A 20,980-nucleotide genomic window follows, 5' to 3' on the forward strand; every position below is an offset into this window, starting at 1 on the left:
ACCCGCTGATTGGCCAATCAACGTGTGCGTGCCCCCACTGTCTATTACAGGAAACGAAGTACAGGTACGTCGTTTAGCCTCATAGAGCCGACCTGTCGCAGTAAAACTACGGCGGCTGGTCGGCAAGTTGTTAAAAGTCAGCAGCTGACTTTTAATAAACACACTCACCTGTCCCACGATCCAGCGATGCGGCCACCTGAAGCCTCACTCCTCTCCATCTCCTCTTGGCGGCGCCGGCATCACAATGTGGGCACCCGGCTGTGACAGCTTGCAGCTTCACAGCCCGGTGCGCACTGCGCATGTACGAGTTGCGCTGCGTTCTCTTAGTGGAAAGGCAATCTTCTGGGGTCTGTGATGTGTCCCAGAAGATTGCAGGGAGGGGGAGAGAAGAACTTCGGCTCGAGTTGCCTACGCAGCCCGAGCGGAAGTAGGAACGGGTACCTGTCAAAACTAGTTACCTGCCCCCCCGCAAGAAATATAAATGACATGCCAAATGTGGCATGTAAGGGGGTGAGGAGTGCTTAAAGTGGAAGTTCTACTTTTGGGTGGAACTCTGCTTTAAATTAAGCTAAACACGAGGCTGAGCCCCGGTTCACACTACTGCGTGTGCGGGGTTCGCATGTCATGTCGGAGCGCACTGCTCCGACATGACATGCGATCAGCTGTGCGGTGCGAGTTTAGCCATACAGTTTGTATGGCTAAATTCGCATCGCACCCGCAGCAAACACGCACAGGAGGCATTTTTGCTGCCGCATCAGGATCGGATCGCACAGCGGTTCACACTTGTGCGATCCGATCCTGTGCAAACTGCACGATCGCACTGCGATATGCGATCAAACTGGGGGCGTCGTTAAGATTACATTGACACCCCCAGCGGATCGCATATGGCAGTGTGAACTGCCGGGGGTGCGTGTGCGATGCGGGAACAGGCTGCGAATTCGCAGCCTTCCCGCATCGCATCAGTGTGAACCGAGCCTTAGGCTTTTACAGCATGTACCTTGTTGCTGGTCCTTATGGAAGAATGAAATCCACTGTCACAACGGAATCTGCATCCTGCGCTAGAATTTCCCTACATCCATAAACCAACTAATTAGAGTTCCGTTTTGTTAATCCTCAAAGCCAATATGTTGCAGAACTGCTGTATGTTTGGCATATAAAGCAATAATTTCTTCCTCTTGTAAGTCACGTTATTCTAATCATTGCCAGTGATCTTTTATCAGCCAGCCCTGGGAAGACAACACAGAATGTGTTATTGGCATTGGAGAGGAGCAGTACATCCGTATGTATGGAGTCCTTTCAGAATTGTAGCTTACCCACTTATCGGCTTTTAGGCTAAGAACAAGGGTGATCAAGGTGCCAAATGGAACCACTTCTGATATACTGGCCCTAAGACCCCGTTCACACTGACTGCGCTTTGAAATCGTGCGACTTAATTTGAAATCGCACTATTTCAAAGCTACATGTCTGTGCGACTTCAGGTGCAGCTTTTAAGACATCTGTGCAGCTTAATGCACAGATGTCTATGCAAGTCGCACCAAAATAGCCAAAAGCAGTGCAGTAACTACTTTTTCCAGTCATTGGCACCGCAAAGTCGGCATCCCACAGATTTGATTTGAATTCCAGCATGCTCCTCTGACAGAAGCCGGCTAATCGGCTTCTGTCGGACAAGCTGTTTTACACACCGGCTGGTTTTTATTGAACTGGCAGATGTCCCCCAACATTGGGCCCATGTGTGCGGGATTTAAAGGGATTGTAAAGGTTTTTCTTATAACAAAAATGTTGTACTTACCTGCTCTGTGCAGAGGTTTTGCACAGAGCAGCCCCAATCCTCCTCTTCGGGGGTACCCCGGCATCACTTCTGGCTCCTCCTCTTTATTGGGTGCCCCCACAGAGAGACGCTTTTCATGGGGGCACCCGTGCTGGCGCGCTTACGAGTCCCGCTGCTACTTACATTGACACAGACAGCATGACTCGCCTCTCCCCCCCGCTCACGTGTCACTGGATTTGATTGACAGCAGTGGGAGCCAACGGCTCCTACTTCTATCAATCTATCCAATGAGGACCTGAGGCAGCTGGAGCCGCTGGGCTTGTGCTTGTGCTTTTTGCTGGAATGTTCAGATTCAGGTAAGAATATGGGGGGCTTGGGGGGGCAGCTGCAACCAAGAAGGTTTTTCACCTTAATGCATAGAATATGAAAAACCTTGAGACTTGACAACTCCTTTAAGGGACCCAATAGATCTAGTGATCCTCCCAATTTGAGCTGTGATTGTCAGGCAATTTCTTACATCCTGGGGGGGGTGGGTGGACAACAAATGCCTTTTAAGAGACCATGGCTGGGGTTATGTCTAATAGTGAAGGAGTTCCTGTCATCATACATTAAAGGCTGGTCTTACTGTTCTGAATATGCAGACTAATGGTGCACCTAAATAAAAATCCAGTGCCAAAACCAAAAATTCAGGATGCAATGGGCAAAAAAACGAAATTGACAGGTTTTAAAAACAAATATATATATTTTTTTATTGATAATTGATATCATGAATTTTAATTCATATAAATTTATTGTCAGTCATTATCTGCTTCTTTTTGAAGCTTGCTGCGATTTTGGTGCATATTTGCTCAGCTCTTCCCCATTAAAATGCACTAGAAACGCAGCAAGAGCGCATCAAAAATGCACCCGTGTTGTGTTTTTTTTTATGCATTTTTTGAGTCACATGACCTATGAAAAACACACCGTAAGCACAGTAAAATCGTAGCAAAATTGCAGGCGTTTTCAGCAGCCATTTTTTGCTTTCGGTACAACTCTATTTTCAGCCGATAATTTTCGGTGGCCGAAATTTCAGTGCAACACTAATGCAGACATCTGACTGCCCATAGTTCTCAGGGGTATAACTGCCCATATGTGACCTCCATAACTTTGATGACAATCTGCCTCTGTAGAGCAACAACAACCCCTCTCAGTCTGTTATCCTGAAGCCATGATGAATAATTTAGTTGTATGATGGCCACACATGTGAATGTGGTTCCACCACATCTGTTCATTTTTAATTTATAGTATGGCTAGCTCTCCTCTGGAGCTGAACAGATGGATAGAAAAAATCTAGGCACAGGACTCATGACCAAATTGCATAAACATATGGCCACTCAACTCGCAAGGCCTTTTCACACGTATGTATAGGCAGTTACATGTTTTACTGTAAAACAATGAAAAAGTAGGGTAATATTTGCATATTACCAACAGTATGGAAAGTCTGAGCACGCTAGAGCGTGGACAGCTTTATTGACTAGATTAATCTTTAAAAATAATAGTTATGAACAGTGTATGTATACACAACAAATATGGGATCAACGTGATTCCTTCTATGCTATCTGGGAAGGGTGGATACTAGTGATCGCCCGTTATCGTTTTTTTTTTTTTTTTTTTATTGCAGATACCGTTTTTTTTTTTTTTTGGTCATCTCATATCGGTATTGGCCGATATTTTCATACATTAAAACATTTTATTTTTTGACGGGTACTCTTGTGGAGGGATCTGGGGGTCTAAAAGACCCCAAACCCCTCCTCTGCACTTAAAAATATTCAGAACGCCAAGTTTGGCTGTTTTGAATGATGTAACTCTTTTTTGAGTTTGGCACCGAGTACCCGGAAGTGATGTCATGACATCACTTCTGGGTTTTTACATGGCGAACCGATCAGAGCCAAACGCGGCTTTGATCAGGTCTTCTTTTCGGCGGTCGTGCAGGCTGGTTGCTCCTGGGCGAGCCACGCGAAGGGGGGGGGACGTCCCCTCCCGCTCATTGTAATGACAATGACAGGCGACTGTCGGCTATGGACGCCGGTACCGGGGTGATGCCTCTAGCTGCAGGCACAAGCACTTTCCCGCAATATCAGTAACCTCAGGGGCCGATTCTGATATATCGGGGAAAGTGCATATCGGCCCTGCCGATAATCAGTCGATCCCTAGTAGATACATTTTACTACTATGGAGACTTAAGCCTCGTTCACACTGGTGTACCTATCCGCACACCCATGTGAAGGGCTGTCTTTGCCCGGATGTGATGCACAGGTGTCCCGGATGTGATGCACAGGTGTCCCGTGCATGCATGTGTAAGCAGTCAGGAGACTGGCTGTACAGACACAGTGGCTAGTCCCCATTTGTCAGCTGTGCGGATGCCTGTCTGGAAATGCACGCTGTCTGCATTTGGGGACACACCCCTCCAGGGCTGTCAGATTGGGACCAGCGGCTGTGGCTGTGTCTGGGACTGCCTACATGCAGACGCAAGAAACACTTATGTAACCCATACTGATGGCCCTTTGCACTGGTGCATGAATAGCTATGCCTCTATAAATGAGACCTTAGGTTTGAAATGGATTTGTCTTTTGAATACTCATTTGTCCATACGGCAGACAAGTAGGATACAGGCTTGATGACCTGTTGTCTTTTATTTCCCTGTATAACAGTTGGTATTTACATAGGAAGCTGAGTGGCTACCATGCACAGCTGCACCAAGTAAATCTCTCCCTTTTTGTGCAATGTCAGTTAGTTAGCATTTTTTTAACCACTCAAGCCTATTTCTGACACATGTTTACAACTTAAAGTTAAAATGCATAATTTTTTTGCTACAAAATTACTTAGAACCCCCAAAAATTGTGTGTGTATAATATATATGTGTATAATATATATATATATATATATATATATATATATATATATATATATATATATATATATATATATATATATATATATATATATATATTTTTTTTTTAGCAAAGACTCTGGAGAAAAAATTGGTGATCGTGGCAATATTTTATGTCCCATGGTATTTGCGCAGCGGTCTTTCATACGCAATTTTTTGGGAAAAATACACTTTGCTGAATTTTTTTCAAAAAAAAAAAAAAAAACTAAACAGTAGTGTTAGCCCAATTTTTTTAGTATATTGTGAAAGATGATGTCATGCCGAGTAAATGGATACATGTCACGGTTACAAAATTGCGCACACTTGTGGAACGGTGACAAACTACCATACTTAAAAATCTCCCTTGGCGACGCTTTAAAAAAATTTAACGGTCACCAGTTTAGAGTTAGAGGAGGTCTTTTGATAGAATTGTAGCTCTCGTTCTGACAATCACAGCGATACCTTATGTGTGATTTGAACACTGTTGACATTTTCCAGCGTAAACTACATATGCGTTTTATTTGGTGCGCAAGCTCACGAGAACAAGGGCGCTTCAAAATTTTTTTTTTTTTTTCCTATTTATTTTTTTATTTTTTCACTGTTTCTTTAAAATAAATAAATTAAAGCAGTTTTATTACTACAGGTGTTCTTTATGGAGTGCAAATCCCTCCTTTGTACATAACAGTATTCAAAATGCCAAAATCAGCATTTTTGAATACTGTCTTTTTTTTTTTTTTCTAATCGGCGCCATTGACAGCTGAGTAAACCGGAAGTGACGTTTTGACATCGCTTCAGGGTTACTTCATTGGAGACCCGCTCAAATCCGAAAACGGCTTTGTTTGGGACTCTGACCAGCTGGCAGACATGTCGGCTGGTCTCTCAGTGGGACAGGAGACCCTCGCAGAGCGGCGGAAGGCGGTGAGAGGGTTTTTACAGCCGAATGCTGCTGCTTCAGGACACACTGGCCCTGGGGTTTTTTTTTTTTTTTTTTTTTTTTTTTTTTACAGCTTGAAAATGCCTATGCTACTTACAGCTCCTGCATGAGGCTATAGAACAGTGATGGCGAACCTTGGCACCCCAGATGTTTTGAAACTACATTTCCCATGATGCTTAACTACACTTCAGAGTGCATGAGCATCATGGGAAATGTAGTTCCAAAACATCTGGGGTGCCAAGGTTTGCCATCACTGCTATAGAATAACATGGAGGGGGCGTATTTAAGCTGCAAAAAAAAAAAAAAAAAACACGTCTGACGTCTAGAAAAGCAGCTGTAAAAATGCCCTGTGTGCATGAAGCCTTAGTATTCAATTTTTTGGCAATTTTTAGGCATTTTGCCAGGGCACCCTGGTTGAACAAGCCTACTCTAAAGTGAATGGAGCCTAAATGATAGTTGTGGTCATTTGCACTAATGCACACTACACATCCCATCCCAGTACATAGGCCATCTTGGGAGTGAGAAAAGAGGGTGGCTGTGCTGGTATTTACAGTAAGAATAAATGTAGCCACCCTTTAACAGGAAGTCACATCACTGCAGCAAAAATACATTTGGAGAAGGCTGAGGGAAATAGAAAGTACTTTTTTAGTTGAGAATAGGAATATAATCTTTTTTATTAACCAGAGTTTAGTGTCCCATTTATGCTGGCCATACATGTACAGAATTTTGGCCCAAAGTGGTCGTTTTTGGAAGGATCGTTCAACATTCATGCTGTTAGTAAAGCCAACTTTCCCAATGATTTAGATCACGGGCTGGCCAATGTCGATGGATCCGAAGCGAAAACTTTTACCGCTACAACTACAATGTATACGTGTATGTTATAATCGAAAAGAATATTCTGTTTTATACTCATGTATCTTTTAATTGTTATCGAACGATCATCATGAACATGGAACGGTCATATAAACTAGTTTATTTTATCAGTTAGTGGCCGACTAATAATTGTTTAGTCTGCAGGCGGATGAAATTCTGTACTTGTATAGCCAGCATAAAGTGGAACTACACTCTCTCAATCAACATGGATTTTCTAATCCTTATGCTGCTAGCATTAGTAAATAGGTAAAAAAGTTTAACCTATTTACTTGTTTTAGGCCCCTTCACTCGGGCGTTCCACCCAGCGGACTCTGTTTTCTCTCGGTCCGCCGATCCCCACTGAGCAGGCGGATGATAGCTCCGTCTCTGCTCACTGTGCTGAGACGGAGCTGGGAGCTGTCAGATCCCCGCTCTCCTCTATGGGGAGATCGGATGAGAACGGACCGCCTGTCCATTTTCATTCGATCCTATCCGATCCGATCCTCCAGACGGATGGAAAATAGGGTTTCCATTCGTCCGGATTTTACAGACCAGATCGGATCAGATAGCAGCGGGTGTCAGCGGAGATGTCCACTGACATCCGCTGCTCCATAGGGCTGCATGGAGCATCCGATCCGGACTGCCTGAAAAACTTGACAGGCGGACCGGATCAGAAAGCCTGTGTGTTTTTGCAGTTCTTCAGTTACTTCCTGGTTTCCATGCCTCGGCAAATAATGTCATACATCCCAGGAGTCTTTAAGAGGGGAAGGAGGGTTCTCAGCTCAGCCAATACCTGAGATGGATTCCAGGAAGTAAATGATACATGAATCATCTGCCCTTACTCAAGATGGCCACGGCCAGAAATGCCAAGGGGCATTTTTTTTTTAATTCTTTCTCCGCGATATAAATCATGGAGACATAGATGGTTGGGGGGGGGGGGGGGAGTTTGTTTTAAATACTAAAAATGAATGAAATAGTGTTTATGATTTGTGGTGCCCAGAGTGCAGTTCCTCCTAAGTATTTTAATGTCTGACTGTGTGCTAAGGACCTCTCATGTATGTCATCTGCCCCATGTATATGACATTGTTGTACAGGCCTTTAATTCTTCTGCTAACCTACCCTGTGATTGTAAAAATAAAGATTGAATTAAAAAAAGGACCTATTTTTTTTGCAAATTGGCATTTGTTGGGTCTGGCCTTTTTCTGACGGCTTTGTGTCTGGCCAGCACACAGGAAATTGGAATGCTGCAGCTTCACAGCGCATGCTGAATCCTCCTGCCGCTGTCTATAGTGATAGTAACAACTGGATGTTGGTTAGATCTGTTATTCTCTGCTAGTTAATGAGTGTTTTCAAGTGCTTAAGTGGAAAAATAATGCTAAACATGAATAGTGAGGGTAATGAATGAAGTGTACTGGTGAATTAATATGTCAATGAGCCACTTGGGATTAATTAGCAAATTTACATGATCTGAAAAGGACTGTTGACGCCTAATTCTAGATTCGGAGAAGATGAAATGGCTCTTGTAATAGAATGTCACCGGGACACAGGAGTGAGCATGTATGAGTAATTCAGCCTCGCCATATTCCTCTCTGAGCGAACACGCAGGTGTTCTTAGCAGAACATATGGCAGAAAATTGAAGGCTGCAGGACGTGTTTCTGTATATTGCTTTCCCAGAAATGTCACTGCCAAGGATTTTTTTGGCTGATGTCACCATGTACCTGTCACACAGAAAAATATAGAAATTAGCAAGCGGCTTTTGGGAAGTACAGCAAACATTCCCCTTTGTGGAAATAATAAGCTGGGGGCCAGGTTGGCTGCGGATGCCGGATTATATACTGTATGTGTTGTGTGTGCTTTACCTAGTAAAGAAACTGGTACCTGTGGCTCTCAAACAAGTAAAATCCAACACGGCAGTGTATCCACAAAGGTGATTATTGGAATGAAAGCGCCTTAAAGCGAACTTTCATCCTTATTCTTCACTTTACCCTGTATTGCGTTGTAACCCTGTGTGTTAACCTCTTAAAAACCATGCATACATGTTTTGCTAGAAAATGACTTAGAACCTCCAAACATCTATATTTTTTAGCAGATGCCCTAGAGAATAAAATGGCGGTTGTTACAATATTTTATGTCACATGTATTTGTGCAGCGGTATTGCAAACGCAATCGTTTTGGAAAAAAATACACATTAATTAAAAAAAAAAAAATAACAATAAAGTTAGCACAATTTTTTTTGTATAATGGGAAAGATAATGTTACACCGAATAAATAGATACCTAACCTGTCATGCTTCAAAATTGCGCGCACTCGTGGATTGGTAACAGACTATGATACTTAAAAATCTCCATAGGCGACGCTTTAATGTTTTCTTTACAGGTTACCTGCTTAGTTACAGAGGAGGTCTAGTGCTGGAAGTCTTGCTCTCTCGCTCGAATGATCGCAGCAATACCACACTTGTGTGGTTTGAACACTGTTTACATTTGCAATGCGTTCGCTTCTGTGCGTGAGCGTGGAGGGATGGGCTTTTATTTATTCTTTTCCTATATATTTATTTATTTTTTTGCTCTCCCAAGAAATGTAAACATCCCTTGTGACAGTAAGCGCCCATTCAGACTGGCGCGACACGACTTGCTGGGGCGACCTGTGTGCACCGCGACCTCGGCACGACTTGCAGGGACTTCATATAATTGAAATCAATGCAAGTCGCCTCCAGGTCGCCCCAAAGTAGTACAGGACCCTTTTTCTTGTGTCACTCCTATTAGAACGGGTCCTGTACTATTCAATGGCGAGCGACCGGCCACGACTTGTCAGGCGACCAAGTTGCCTGACAAGTCGTGCTAGTGTGAATGGACCCTAAGAGCCGGTCCACACTAGCGCGACTTGTCAGCCTGACAAGTCGCGCTCCCTCGCGGTCCATTGACCGCTACAGGACCCGTTCTAATAGAAGTGACACAAGTCGCTCCGACTTAGAAAAAGGGTCCTGTACTACTTCAGGGCGACCTCGGAGCGACTTGCATAGACTTCAATTATGTGAAGTCCCTGCAAGTCGCTCCGAAGTCGTGGTGCATGGGAATGCACAAGTCGCCCCCGAAGTAGTAAGGAGTCGTGTCGCCTTAGTGTGAACCGACTCTTGTAGGCAGTGACAGGTACTTCATACCCCTCCTTTGCATTTGAAAGCATTAAAAATGCCAAGATCGGCCTTCTATATTACTTTAACATTTTTAAAACTGGCACCTTGTCGCTTCCAGGTTACTACATCTGAGACCCGATCAAAGCCAAAGCCAAAGCCAAATCCGGTTTTCCGCCAGCCAGCGTGCGTGGGCCAGGGCCCGGGCCAGCAGCGCGAGGAGGGAGGGGGGCAGAGGCGTAACTAGTGTCTCCAGCGCCCTTGGAGAGGAGCTCTATCAGAAGGGGGGGGGGGTGACAGGGAGAGAGGGGGGTGAGGGGGGGGGTGTCAGGGAGAGGGGGAGTGACCAGGAGAGAGAGGTACAATGCAGACACAGATGATCTTGCACATTCTAACGTGTCATGGGGGGGGGCTCCAATGTGAATGAGGGCTTAGGGTTTGAACATGCACTACAGACACTTATTTAGCCACAGATATATAACCAGTGTTCATTTTGACATCAAATTGGTTTACTTTTAATCCTAGTCTTTTTGACTAAAATGACATTTGAGTTTGTTATATTTTAGTCATCTGAACTGTTTTAGTCGAATAAAATAGTGTTAATTTAGTCTGCAAAAAATTAGTTTTCAACGAAATTACCACTGCTACCATGGTGCATGTGTGTCATCAGGGGACTGGAGTTCTGTTAGAATAGGCCACCTTCAGATTAGGTAACGGAAGGGACGTCCCGTCAGCTGAATACTTGCTGTGCATGCGCAGGTTTGCTAATCTGACAGGACACCTGCAGTCATAAGGCACCAGCGCACTTCTTACTACACCCAGCTATGTCTTGAATTTCACAGTAATTTTACAAATAAAGTGAGTGTATATAAATCAGTATAGTATATTGAGATCTGTGAGGCTGTTTTCATGTTACATTTTCAAAGCCTAAAGATTTAGCGCTGACCAGTGCGGGGTGTACCAAGATGGCTTCTGCCACCTTTCTACTGCTAGCGACCAGCTTCTTTCAAAATGGAACATTCAAAACCGCATCATAGATGTCAATACACTATATTTGTTTATATCCCCTCAGTTTATTGCTGAAATTACTGTGAAATTCAAGATGTACCTGGGTGTAGTAACATGTCCGCTGTCGCCTCCTGACTGCAGGAGTTCTGTCGCATTAGCAAACCTGATGTTGCATACGAGGTAAGTAGTCAGCTGGCGTCCCTTCTGTTACCTAGTCTGATGGGTCGACTATTCTGACAGAACACCGGCTGCAGGAACCTGGAAAACACAGCTGGCTCCTGATGAGAAAAGAAAGGAAGATGGCCGTGCAGGAGCGGGTCTTTAGCAGCAGCTTGGCGGATTATGATACAATTTTGGATTCACTCGGCGTGTGAGCATGTTTAATGAGAATAGCTTAGCAAAAAAGAGAAGAGCGGCCTGGAAAAAAAAGAAATAAGACAAAAGAATAGGGATGAATTTCCTCTGTACAGTAAGATGATTATGTAGGATGCCATTGCTGTTTTGATATTATTGCCTTGCGCTTGTGCTACTGGATTTGTTGATGTATAGATAAGGACTGGTGCCACTTTTTGGGCACTCGATTATATCATGCTTATTCTGGCTGTGAGGGATTGAAGTGGAACTAAACTCTCCCAATTAACATTGTTTTTTTTTTAATTTTAATGCTGCTAGCATTCGTAAAAAGATAGGAGAGTAAATCATATTTACTTGTTTTTTTTTTTTTTTATCTCTAGTTACTTCCTGGGTTCTTGCCTAGGCACATGTCATACATCCCAGGAATCTTCAGAAGGGGGGGAGGGGTTTTCTCAGCTAAGCACACCCTCCATGCGTGCTTGAGCTGAGGGCAGATAGATTCCAGGAAGTAAATGCTACATGAATCTTTTTGCCTTTACTCAAGATGGCCACTGCCAGAAATACTAGGCGGTCGTTTTTCTCAGCAAAATAAAGCATGGAGACATGGATGGAGTTTACTTTGAATGATTTAAATGGTGTTTTTGGTTTTGTGGTGCTCAGATGCAGTGAGGATCCGCTTTTAAGTATTGAAGCCAAACACAGCAACCCTTTTTAGAGATCAGCAATGGCATGCATACTGTAAAGTGAACCACTTATTTACCTGTGGCATGCAAAGCGACAGGTCTACTTTAATGCAGACCTCCACAAAGGTGATTTATAGTCCCTGCCACTCCACCTCCTTACCATCTGAGCATGTCTAAACCAGAAAAAAGCTTTTTATCTGATGAGAGCCTTGAATTCTTTGCTGTCAGTCAGCAAAAAAAAAAAAAAAAGAAGAATTTCAGTGTACATGAGGTAACAATCCCAGTTTTTTTATTACAAAGTTTGCTAGAAAGGGTGTATAGCAGTATGCAGAGGGTTTATCCACTTGCCTTCTGGAAGATTTACCCCCCCCCCCCCTTCATGACCAGGCAATTTTTTTGTGATACAGCACTGTTACTTTAACTGACAATTGTGTGGTCATGTAACACTGCATATATATATATATATATATATATATATATATATATATATATATATATATATATATATATATGTGTGTGTATATGTTTTAATATATATATATATATATATATATATATATATATATATATATATATATGTGTGTGTGTGTATGTATATGTTTTAATATATATATATATATATAAATATATATATATATATATATATATATATATATATATATATATATATACACATACATACATACATACATACATACATACATACATATATATATATTATATATATAATTTTCTTCCCCACAAATAGAGCTTTCTCTTGGTGGTATTACCACCACTACATTTTTTTTTTAAACACATGAAAAGTAGGTTATATGGTTTTTAATGGCATAGTTCACACCAGTGCTTTGCAGTTCAAGCGTGTTCCAGTTCCGAAAAAAAAAAATAGAACATGCTGCATTTTTCCTGCACTGAACTTTACTGGAACACTGTAAAATGCATCAAAAATAAACTGGAATGCACGTAAACACACCAAAAATGCACTGGAACACACATGTCCTTATTTAAGCTTAAGAAAAGGGAGAGGGGGAAAAAATGCACTGGACTGCATCAAAAAGGCACTGAAACGCATCCGGAATGCATTTCTATGGCTTGATCTGGTCCTAAAACATATCCATTAAAAACAAATTTCTTCATAAATTTAGGCCAATTTGTATTCTGCTACAAGTTTTTGGTAAAAAAGAAATCCCAATAAGTACATATTGATTGGTTTACGCAAACATTATAGCGTCTACAAACTATGGTATAGTTTTCTGGAATTCATGTTTATTTTATACTAGTAATGGTGTTTATTTTATATTAGTAATGGTGGCGATCAGCAACTTATAGCTGGATCGTGATATTGTGGTGGACAATCAGACACTGACACTTTTGACACTTTGCGGGAACCAATGACACTAATACAGTGCTAAAAATATACACTGTACTAATGGCACTGGCTGGTCAGGGGTAGACATATGCCGGTTTTCGGTAATTCGATATATCGCGGTATTGCATAGCCACGGTATTGTTGTTGTGGCATTTTTAAAATACAGAGTTTCTCTGCTCCTGGGTCTGACTTGTGAATTGATACATTTCAGTGAGCTGGATGACTCATTCACTCACACAGCTAACGCCTTTCAGCATTAAGGCTCGGTTTCCACTAGTGCGGCTACGAAGTCGTGCTACTTCTAGCGCGACTTCGTAGCTAAAGTTGTTTGCGGCTTTCAGTGAGACTTGTCCCTCATTATAGAGGGAAGTCGCACTGAAGACGGCTCAAAAGTAGTGCAGGAACTACTTTTGAAGTCGCCGCAACTCAAGTCGCGGCAGTGGAAACATGCGAATTGAAAACAATGGCTTTTGACTTGCTGTGCGGCTTGACATGTGTCAAGTCGCACAGCAAGTCGCACTAGTGGAACCCGAGCCTAAGTCTCCCAGTAACTATAAACAAAAATGATTACATTGTATCTTTTCCTCCCCTCTGCCAGGGAGAAAGGAAGTTTAACCTCTTAAAGACTGGACCTTTTTCTGACACTTGTTGCTTGCAAGTTAAAATCATTTTTTTTTTTGCTAGAAAAGTACTTAGAACCCCCAAACATTTTATATATTTTTTTAGCAGAGACCCTACAGAAAAAAATGGCGATTGTTGTAATATTTTATGTCACACTGTATTTGCGCAGCAGTCTTTCAAACGCAATTAATAGACTTTAATGAATAAAAAAAAAAAAACTTAACAGTAAAGTTATCCCAAGTTTTTTTTTTACACAGAGAATCGTGATCTTTATTCCAAGCTAAAAAATCGTGATTCTCATTTTGGCCAGAATCGTGCAGCTCTAATATATATATATATATATATATATATATATATATATATATATATATATATATATATATATATATATATATATATATATATATATATATATATATATATATATACACATACACACACACACACGCATAGCAGCCCACATTACATTATTATATAGCCATCAAGCAGTGTCTGGCCTACCTGGTGATGACTGGTCCTGGCGCTCTGATCCGATGGCCTGGTCTTTAAAGGGGCAAATCCTTGCGGTCCAGAAGTGGTTAAACCTGCAGGAGGACCGGTGTTTTTATCTATTAATGACTTTACTATTGCTTTAGGCCTGGTTCACATGTATGCGGGTTGGCGGTTCACATGTATGCGGGTTGGCGGCCCACATTTGCACAGGCATAGCAGCCCATTGATTTGAACGGGCTGCTATGCCCTCATTTTCCGCAGAAAAAAGGTGCATGCAGCATTTTTTTAAAATTCAGTGGCCTTGAAATCCATCCTGCTTTTGCACCATGCGACTAACCTGCAGTTCCTGCTCTGGCAAGCTTTCTGCATTTTTTGTATACGTGGGCACGGCATTTAAAAACAGTTTGCGTGTGCAGCAACGGCAGGTAAGTCGCATGGTGCAAAAGGAGGATGGATTTCATGGCCACTGCATTTTTTTAAATTCTGCATGCACCTTTTTTCAGCTGAAAACGCAGGCATAGCAGCTCAAGCCCATTCACATCAATGGGCTGCTATGCCTGTGCAAATGTGGGCCCCCAACCCGCATACATGTGAACCAGGCCTAAAGCAATAGTAAAGTCATTAATAGATAAAAACACCGGTCCTCCTGCAGGTTTAACCAATTAATGACTTTACTATTGCTTTAGGCCTGGTTCACATGTATGCGGGTTGGGGGCCCACATTTGCACAGGCATTGCAGCCCATTGATGTGAATGGGCTTGAGCTGCTATGCCTGCGTTTTCAGCTGAAAAAAGGTGCATGCAGAATTTAAAAAAATGCAGTGGCCATGAAATCCATCCTTCTTTTGCACCATGCGACTTACCTGCCGTTGCTGCACACTCAAACTGTTTTTAAATGCCGTGCCCACATATACAAAAAATGCAGAAAGCTTGCCAGAGCAGGAACTGCAGGTCAGTCGCATGGTGCAAAAGCAGGATGGATTTCAAGGCCACTGAATTTTAAAAAAATGCTGCATGCACCTTTTTTCTGCGGAAAATGAGGGCATAGCAGCCCGTTCAAATAAATGGGCTGCTATGCCTGTGCAAATGTGGGCCGCCAACCCGCATACATGTGAACCGCCAACCCGCATACATGTGAACCAGGCCTAAAGCAATAGTAAAGTAATTTATAAACAACACCTCCTTCAGGTTTAACCACTTCTTAACCACAAGGATTTGCCCTCTTAATGACCAGGCCATCGGATCGGAGCCGAGCGCCAGGACCAGTTATCACCAGTTAGGCCAGACACTGCTTGATGACCTATTTTAGGCCTGGTTCACAGAGTCTGTACTGACTGACTATATAATAATGTGCATAAGTGAACCAAAGCCCCTAAATTCAGCAATGAAATTGAAGTGAGGTAGAAATTTAATAATTTAAATTTAATAATAGAATACCGTGATAATACCGTATACCGTGGCAAAACCTTAATTAATCGCAGCATGAAAATCTGATACCGTCACAAGCCTAGTCAGGGGTTAACCCTCAGGGACGATCAAAGAGTTAAATGTGTGCCTAGCCAGTGTTCTGGTGTGTACTATGTGCTGCTTTTACTAGGGAAGAGATGGATTTTATTCCCTGCTTTGCAAGGACACAAAATCCATCCAGATCTCTGTTCTGTGCATTTTACCGATGAGCGGAGGGTGCCAGCGGACATCCAGTGCCTGGCACCCGCAGATTAGCTTCTGCTGTGATTAATCAGCGTGGCAGCGTGCGTGCACACCTCCTAGGCGGAAGTTCATGTTTACATATATATACGGGATTGGCCACCCTGTAGCAGTAAGGCTCCATGTTGTTCCGGATTGTGGACAAAATTGTAGCGATTCTGCCTGTGATCCCGAATCCCCGCAAAACACGAGGATCGCTTGCAGTCCTCGTTAATTTAAATAGTACTCCAGTTGCGACGCGATAGTCACCCGTCAAATCGCTGTAAAAATCGCGCAAACTGAATCGCGTGGCGTCTATTGCCCAAAAGACGTTCCAGAACCTCTTTTGGGTAACAGGCGTCCCGCGATTCTGTTAACGCAATTTTACCGTAATTCATCAAGCAGCAATCGCTGCAAGATCGCGTGCTATTGGGGTGCCATTACAACTAACTGGGAACACAAGCAAGAAAGCAGGATTCGGGATCTCAATCCAGTGCTGTGCCTGTCTGCACCGTTCCTCTCCTTCTCCAGAACACAGAGGCAGCAGCCAGACCATTAACTTCTGTTGCTGTTAATCAGATCCTGTGAGGAGCGAGCCAAGCCGTGCTGTGTTGTGCCAATGGACTCGTACAGCCTGGCTCAGGAGTGCACTTGCATGAGTGCCCCAATAGCAGAAGAGGAGGCATGGGATGACTCTGTGCAACACCTTTACAACTTCTTTAAAGCTATGTCTAGCCTGTGTGTGTCAAATTCCAGGGTGTTCAGGGGCTTAAGAGGCACTGGTACAGTGTCCAGCTCCACTGCCAGCAGACTGTCAAAAATCTGATAGTCCTAAAAAAAAATGCAGCAGCTGGATGCTGTATTGAGTGGTGCTTGCGTTCAGAATTCCTGCGTTCTAGGCATACATCCCTAAATGCATGCCCCCCTTATGCAAGTACCACTCAATACAGCATCCAGCTGCCTCATATTTCAGCTTGTCTTAGATTTTTACAGTCTGCAAGCAGTGTAGCTAGATGTCGTACTGTGGCCTCCTGGGGACTTGGAAAGTTGAGATTTGACGCACATGGACTAAATGCTCAGTGTGCATGCAGTCTTAGTTTGCAGTCTTAAAGCTGAACTCCATCTTTTGATATGCTTTACATAATTCATTTAGGCCAGCTTGGCCCAAACAAACTATGTCCCTCAGTAATCCGGGGGGGGGGGGGGGGGGGGCTGCTGGATGTGTAGCATAAACTGCTCTACAAATCACATGCAATGTCTCTGCGATGCAATGCACAGATTGTGTGGCTGAATTCAAATTGCATTCGGACACAACTTGCACAGGACCCTTTTTTGGGTCCGCACCAGAATCGGATCGCATAAGTGTTCACACCTATGCGATCTGATTCATTTCCGAACTGACAGCTCGCACTGCGATATGAGTTCTGATCTGGGGGATTTGTTAACCTTGTATTGACACCCCCCAGCGATTCACATATGGCAGTGTGAACTGCCAGCGAGTTGAATGCAATGCGGGGATTCGCAGGGTTCCCGCATCGCATATGGGTGAACCGGGACTTACTCTGGCTGACTCTATGGAAGCAAGTGAGTTTTACTTGTTATGTTTACATGTAGGGAAAGCATGTTAGTTGATGTACACGCATGTAAAGGAAAGCGCATATACAATTTTGTCTGGCTCCTGATGAACTGGCCAAAATTTGCTACATAGTTGACTCTGCCGGTCCCCTCTCACATGACATCCTTCAAATAAAATATTAAGAGGCGAATCCTGAAAGATCCCAAGGAAGCCCTCCTGAATGTAAAGCCTAAGCACTGTACAAATTGCCAGTTTTGCCTCCTTTCCTTTTTAAGACCGCAAAATAAGTTCTAGCCAACACTTGGTTGCCCTGCACCCTCTTTTTAACACAGTTGAAGGATGCCCAAGATCTTATGGTCAAATTATGTAAATTTGAACAAGTTTGGAACCCTTGGATTGAACATTTAGTGGTTTTCACCATTTGTTCTTGGACACCTAACTGCTTTTTTGAGCTAGTTTGGCCCCTTTCACATGAGCGGTGGGCTCGGCGGACTCTGTTTTTCTCAGTGGGGATCGATCCCTGCTGAGCATGTGGATAACAGGTCTGTCTCTGCAAAGTATGCAGAGATGGAGCTGTCAGATCCCTGCTCTCCTCTATGGGAGATCGGATGAAAACGAACTGCCTGTCCATTTTTATCCTATCCGATCCGAACGGAAAATAGGGTTTCCATCCATCTGGATTTCACGGACAGGATCGGATCGGATGTCAGTGGAGATGTCACTGCTGACATCTGCTGCTCCACAGAGGTACATGGAGCATCCGATCAGGTCTGCCTGAAAAACGGACAGGCGGACCGGATCGAAAAGCCCGTGTGAAAAGGGCCTTAGAAAACTTTGCCTGGTTAAGGAGTGACCTTTGACCAACCCCGGTCCATTTTTTGTTCAGGTTTATTTTAAAATAAAAAAAAAATGTTTTTGTAATTAAAACAAAATTTTGATCCCAGCGCCAGTAAGAGCCCATGCTCCCTGCCGCGACTTGTCAGGCGACTTGTCAGCCTGACAAGTCGCGGTCGGTCGCGGTCCATTGAGTAGTACAGGACCCGTTCTAATAGGAGCGATACAAGTCGCTCCGACTTAGAAAAAGGGTCCTGTACTACTTTGGGGCGACCTTGGAGCGACTTGCATAGACTTACATTATGTGAAGTCCCTGCAAGTCGCAGCGAAGTCACGGTGCACGCGACTTCACAGGTCGCCCCCCGAAGTCGTGTCGCCTCAGTGTGAACCGGCTCTAAGGGTACCTGTGCACAGACATAAATAGCCTTATACTCAGAATAGTAAGTTGTACAACCTTCTGACAATGTGTGAACAAGATCTTCGTTGACTAGCTAGATCGAACTAGATCTTGCCCTAGCAGTTCCTGTTTTGCACACTGTTTTTACTAAGGGGATTATTGCTGAATGAAGGGGTTGTCCATTGTGCTTTATCCAGTGTGCTTGCATGACATAAAAAACTATACCATTCAAAGGTCTGATTGTTCCGAACTGAATAATCCGAGGTACTTGTGTATAGGTAGCTAATAACATGCACTTCTGCTTGCTAAAAGGAAACATAATAGAAATAACTAGATAAAACATTACAGTTCAAAACCTTTCATAATATAACAAAAAAAAATTGTATGAGTAGTGGGGCTGGTATTTGCTTTTTTTTTTTTTTTTTAAAGTATCGGTCACAAACTTGCCGATATTGCTTCAAGTGGTTGTATCGGGGTGATGCCTGCAAGCTACATTTTTTAGAGCTGACGGTTGGCTTTCTTGTAATGACAACCCATGCACCTAATCAGCCGCTCGGCTGTTATTACAAGCAGTAGGAGGGGATTCCCCCAACGCCCCCCGCCACTTTGCCTGGGTCTCCCATCCCATCGGGAGGCCTGAGTGACCTCCTGGAACGTTTGCCCGCTGCCTGAATACCCCTATCAAAGCCAGAATCTGCTCTGATCTGGTTTCCGATGTAGTAACCCCAGAAGCAACGTCATGACATCGCTTCCGGTTACTGGAGCCTTAAATGCCCCAGATTTAAAAAAAAAAAAAAAAAAGAGTATTTAAAACAGCCAAACTTGGTGCTTTGAATGCTTTTAAGTGCAGAGGAGGGGTTTGATCCCTCCATAAAGAGTACCTGTCACTGCTTATTACTGTCACAAAGGATGTTTACATTCCTTGTGACAGTAATAAAAGTGGTAAGAAAAATTTTTTTTTAAAGGTCAGTGTTAGAATGAAAACTTTAAATGTGCAGAATATTGGCACCTAATATCGGCTCTTGGCCTGAAGGGCGGCCGGAAAATCAATATCAGTCGATCCCTAATGAGTAGTATAAAATTGATTTCAGTGTAAATATTTACTAGCATGTCATCAATGGAAAACTACACGCTTAAAAAGATTTAGGGCCTGTTTCCACCAGCCCACGCATGTTGTGCTCTATAACAAGCACTTGCTGGTGTGCTTTCTATAGGGGCTGTGCAATGCTTTGTTACAAAGTTAACAAAAACAATTTTACTTTATGTTGCGGTGCATTGGCATGCGGTGACTTGCATTGCACTGTGTAAAAATGCAGACCTGCTTCTTTTTTTATGAAACTCACATGTATTGCATGAAATGGGCACATGCACAACAATTGTTTTCCATTGTTCCCTTATGCTGATATATGCAGCTCCACTCACCTGGTGTGAGCAAGCTTTAAAATCAATATCTGGTACATTATAAATCTAACAGAGCCCCCATTCACATCGGCGTGATTTGACAGGTCAAATTGCATGACAAGTCGCAGCCTATTGCTGGCATTGGCACTGTCCTGATTGGTGTGATTTTACGGCGCGGCACTGATTTATTTTTAAAGTAGTTCCTGCACTACTTTTGGCGACTTTGGGGGCAACTTCAATAGGCATGTGCATGAACCCACACATATGTTTTTTACATGGCCCCCCCCTCCCCAAGTCGAACTGAAACGCAGCTTTAAAATCATGCGAGTTCAGATGGAGTCGTATGATTCCAAAGCTGCCTTCAATGTGAATGGGGTCTAAAAGTGATTGTTAAGCTTAAAGCATGGGTGTCCAACCTTTTGGCTTCTCTGGGCCACATTGAGTGTAGAGAAATTTTCTCGGGCTGCATATAAAATATATACTATTAGTTAAGGTATATAAGTAATAAAACACTGCCGCACCCTTCCCGTGCTGCCGTGCCCCCCTCCCCCCTCCAGCACTAATTTAGCACAACTAGTGGATGATCCCCTCCGAGGCTGCCTCTGTGGCCAAGCCCCTGACTCGACTTCCTTTCCCCCCAGCTAAAAAAAAAAAAATTTTCAGGGGGCAGTGGGCCGCATTGCCTGCGGTTCCTGGCCGCAGGTTGGACATGCCTGGCTTAAAGTATAACTAAATACCTTTTTTTTTTTTTTTAAGTTTCGAATAGAGTGGAGAGATATTAAAAAGCTTATCAGTTTTTATTTCTGTCTGTCCCCATTATATATATATATATATATATATATATATATATATATATATATATATATAATGCATTTTTCTTCCTTCTAATATGTATTCCATGTGAACCTGGGAAATCCTTACACAGTGTTGAAGAGGGTGTGAAATAAAAAAAAATTGCATTGCCAACCAGAGT

At 43.1% G+C, this 20,980-nt stretch overlaps 1 protein-coding gene across 3 annotated transcripts in view; it reads left to right on the plus strand.

Moving 5' to 3' along the window:
• Nucleotides 1-20,980, plus strand: part of CDK17 (cyclin dependent kinase 17) — a 265,332-nt gene that overhangs the window by 104,332 nt on the left and 140,020 nt on the right. The gene's annotated exons all lie outside the window — the stretch shown is intronic.

This window comes from Pelophylax lessonae (genome assembly GCF_965119305.1).
Source record: "Pelophylax lessonae genome assembly, chromosome: 4".
NCBI classification, from domain to species: Eukaryota; Metazoa; Chordata; class Amphibia; order Anura; family Ranidae; genus Pelophylax; species Pelophylax lessonae.